General features: G+C 42.0%; 1 pseudogene; it reads left to right on the top strand.

Annotated features, from left to right (window-relative positions):
- LOC101572445 overlaps positions 1 to 3,331 on the top strand; it is a 50,962-nt pseudogene extending 47,631 nt beyond the window's left edge.
- The last annotated feature ends 1,086 nt before the right edge of the window (positions 3,332 to 4,417 follow it).

The raw sequence follows: 4,417 nt of genomic DNA, 5'->3' as shown, positions 1-4,417 counted from the left end.
CTTACCAAGCAAAATACAGGTTATCAAAGTGGACCATGAAACAAAATCAAATGGCAGGCTTTATGGAGAAACACATTGGATACAAGAAGAAATTTGTAGACTAAAAGTCAAAGAATGGAAAATAATAGTCCACGCAGTGTGGATGTAAGAATATTTAGTACAAATGGGTGTTAGACTTTGTCCAACAATCTTCATGAATTTGTTGAGATGATCATGTTTTTTCCCTTGATTCTGTTAATGCGGTATATTATATTTATTGATTTTCATCTGTATACCTGGGATGAATTCTCCTTGGTTATGGTGTATTGTCTTTTTGATGACTTGTTGCATTTTTTGCCAGTATGTTACTGAGGATTTTTGAATCTGTGTTCATTATGGAGATTTCCCTGTTCTCTTTTTTGATTTGATCCTTCTCTGGTTTAGGTTTATGGGTAATGATTGAGGAATGATTTTGGTAGTATTACTAACTTTTTGATATTGTTTAAGAGTTTGAGGTATAGAAGCATTAGATGTTCTTTAAAGCTCTTGTCAAATTCAGCAGTAAGCCCATCAGGACCTGGGCTTTTCTCTTTGCTTACTTTGTTGGCAGGATTTTTATTATTTCTTAAGTTTCATAAACTGACATTGGATAATTTAGAATTTTAATGTTTTCTTGAGTCAGCTCTGATAACTCATATGCAGGATTTTCTTAGTCCTCAGACAAAGGACTAATACCTAGAATAGACATAGAATGTGAACAACCAGACCCCTTAAATTTAAAGACCCAATCCCAAAAGGGATATCTGAAATGAATAGACATGTCTCACATGAAGAAGTATAAGCAGCAAATAAATATAAGAAAATTTTCCAGCAGCAGTGGTCATCTGAGGCATGCACATTAAAACAGCACTGTGATTTCGTCTCACCTCAGAATGTATGTCTATCATCCAGAAATCAACCAACGGCAAAGGCTGGTGAGGCTGTGGAGAAAAGGGAGCCCTTCTCTATCATCTATAGGAGTGTAAACTGGTATAAGCACTGTGGAAATCAGTATGGGTATTTCAAAAAGCTAAAACTAGAGGCCCCATTTAACCCATCTGTGGCCGTTCTAGGTATCTTCCGCAAAGAGTTAAAATTATCACGCCATAGGGATATATGCATAGTAATGTTTATAGCTGAACAATTTATGATAGCTGCATCTTGGAAATAGCCCAAATGCTCATCAACAGATAAATGGAAAAGGAAAATGTGGGATTTATTGCAATGGAGTACTACTCTGCTATAAAGAAGGATAAACCTGAGTCATTTTTAGGTAAATGGATCCATCTTAAGATCATAATTTTAAGTGAACTAAGTCAGGCATAAAAGCTTAAATATTGGGGCATTTCCCTTGTGTGAGAAACCCAAAGAGGAAATAAGGAGTACAGTGGAGGACGGATACTGGGAAGTAAGGAGGGTGTGTTCAGGCGGGAAGGGGAACAAGGTGGGCAGGGAGATCACAAGGGAACAGTGAAGAGGAGAGGAGAGGGAAGGAAGGAAGTGAAGGAATGTTAAAGGAAGAGAAAGGAAAGGAAAGGAGAGACAAGGCTGTGTGAGTGGGGAGGGGAAGAAGGCTTGAGCACAGGGGAGGGTATAGGACAGCGAATGATTAATATATGTGCAGGGACAAATTCCTTGTGAAGCATGTGATCACTGTATGGCAAATCTGTACTAATAAAAATAAAATTTAACATATACAAGTCACTCAAAAATTAGATTTCTCTAATAAAAGAGACAATCAAAAAATGCACCAACAAAACGAATAGACACTTCTCAGAAGTTTTTTTTTTGGCTGGCTCAGGATGCCTTCACGGCAGATCTGGGATGGCTTGAAGATCTGGGGATCAAACCACAGCATCCTGGTTGCTTTGTTTAAGCAGTCATTTAAACAACTGAGCAAATGGGCAGGCCCCCGACACTTCTCAGAAGAAACACAAACATCTGAAAAGATGTTTAACATCACTGCCCATTTAAGAAATGCAAATTAAAACTGCAGAGATTCAGCAACTTACCCTAGACGGAAGGAAAATCATCAAAATATCTAGTGATCCTAAATGCTGGTGAGGAAGTGGGGGAAAAGGAACTCTCCTACACTGTTGATGACGTGTACACTGTGAGCATCATTGTGGAGACACTTCATACATGCAGAAGTTTCCTTTGACCTAGGTGTCCTCCTTTTTGGTATCTTCCCAAAAGATTTAAAAGTCATCTTATTGCAGGAATACATGTACACCTTTGTGTAAAGGAGCACAATTTGTAATAGGTAGATGAAGAATGTCCATCAACAGCTGAATGCTGGGTAAGGAAAGTACTGTAAAACCGCCCTAAAGAAAGGCAAGCTTGACACATTTGTAGAAAATAAATACAGTTGAGAACATAATGTTAAATGAAGTAAATCAGACACATAAGCTTAAATATTGCACGGTTTCTCTTATTGGGAAAAACTGTACATATAATATAGTGAAAAAATAGGAGATAGAAAAATAAAAAGTAGGGAGAAATTTAACTCCCAAATTATCTATTTGTCTCAAAATGTTGTAAAAATTGCTAACTTGTTTAAAATATAGACTAATGCTAATTTCTGCACTTACGGTATGTTCTGTGATTTTTCATCTACAGAATCTGTCTCGTGCAGGAGTACCTTCTTTGAAAATAACGATACACAGTGTATTATCTGGGTTAATCTCTTACTACTTTGTTGTAAGTATTTTTAGAAGAAGTGAGGTTATGCCATTTTCCCGAGCACTTCCGTGTCTGGTCGGACGCCTTCTGTCAGCTGCCCACACATCTGGAGGCGGCCGCTCGGAGATGCGGCTTCTGCACGAGACATTCCGGGAACAGCAGGTCCTCCTGCTTACGGTCACTGGCCAGTATGTCAGCAGGAACATACGCGGTGGGTACGTCATCTAAAAAACTTTTGGATTCAAACACTAAGACCTATATTTTGCTATTTTTTAATTTTATAACTGTGACAAGGAGAAATATTGTATCTATTCTCTTATCAAATGCTTAATTACCCAAAGCGTGATTGAAACATATGGTGAATTATTTAAATTTCAAAAAATTAGAGTAAAAAGGATTGCCCTTCATGCAGCTCAGGAAAAGTAAACCCTCCTCTCCTCACTGTGCAAACACTGCCTCATCGCCGCCCCTCCTGGAGCGCTCTAGAAGCCTCCGTCGCGACTCTTCAGCTGTCGGAGCCGCGGTGACGCTCCAAGCTGATCCGCAACACTGACCTTCCGCAGTCATTTTGGCTCTGGACAAGGGCCGGGAAGAGCGCGAAGTGAGCGCGCGGGCTGCTTCTCTGAGCTGAGCCTGCCTTCCCGCTGGGTGGCGCTGGCAGCAGAAGCCACGGTATTTTTGACCACACCTCATCAAGCCACTCACCAAAGAGGCCCTCCAGAGCTGCCTCAGGAAGTGCCAGGAATGGTGGGCGCAAGCGCGGGAGTCTTTCGACGGAATGGCTAGCAATGTATCTTTCACTGTAATAAAAGATAATTAAATTTAAAACTTAAACTTAAAAATTCTTTTTTAAGAAACGTAGGCCTTCACCGCGCCCTTTGATCGCCCTTGTGTGCTGCGGTACTCTCAGGGACAGGCTCAACGCTGTGCAGCACGCCCACGGACCTTTACTTGTCTCCAGTCGGTGATGCAGACTTTGTGTCCGCGGCCTCACTCAGCATTGTGTTACTGTCACAAACACCCCACGTAAGCAGCTTTGAAAGAAGACAGCTTTAATTAGATTCACACTTTTGGATGCACCAGGCTACACTTGGCTGCTGCCTGTACTTTTGGGCCCCTAGTAAGCTGGTACTTCAGGTGGCGCCGTGGCACACCTCGTCCTCCTAAGACAGTGAGCTGCACGAGAGAGCCACAGAAGGCACCAGTTCCCATAGTAATCTGTGAAGGGCAGATGCAGGCTCTCCATCATCATCAGGGTTGAATTACGCTCTGCTGCGTTTATGTTCCCACTGATACAGCGTCTGTGCAGGCGCCCCGGCCCACGCACTGTAGGTCAGGCTTCGGGGAGTGACGGCAGCAGGGCTGTGTGATCCTGCTCAGTCCACTGGTGGGTGCAGAGCTGTCTGGGAGGCTGGGAGGTGAGTCTGGGGGGCAGAGTTGAGTCTGGTGGTGTAGCGTGGAAGGAGGTATATAGAAAACGGCATTGTGAGTAACTTTTTCTTGGAATGTTCCACAAAAACAGCAAACATGGGGCCGGGGAGATGGCTCAGTGGAATAAGTGCTTCCCTGGCAAGCACAAGGGGCTGAGTTCAATCCCCGGTTCTGAAAAGAAAAAAAAAAAAAAAAACCAGCAAACATCTTTAATAAACTTTAACTTGATAAACGATAAACAAGTAATGTCTTGCAATACAAATAACACATGGCACTGAATGTTAGC

Source organism: Octodon degus, unplaced genomic scaffold (assembly GCF_000260255.1).
Source record: "Octodon degus isolate 3935 unplaced genomic scaffold, OctDeg1.0 scaffold00101, whole genome shotgun sequence".
NCBI lineage: Eukaryota > Metazoa > Chordata > Mammalia > Rodentia > Octodontidae > Octodon > Octodon degus.
Note: the sequence above shows the minus strand (reverse complement) of the source record. Positions and strands in the feature narration are given on the sequence as shown.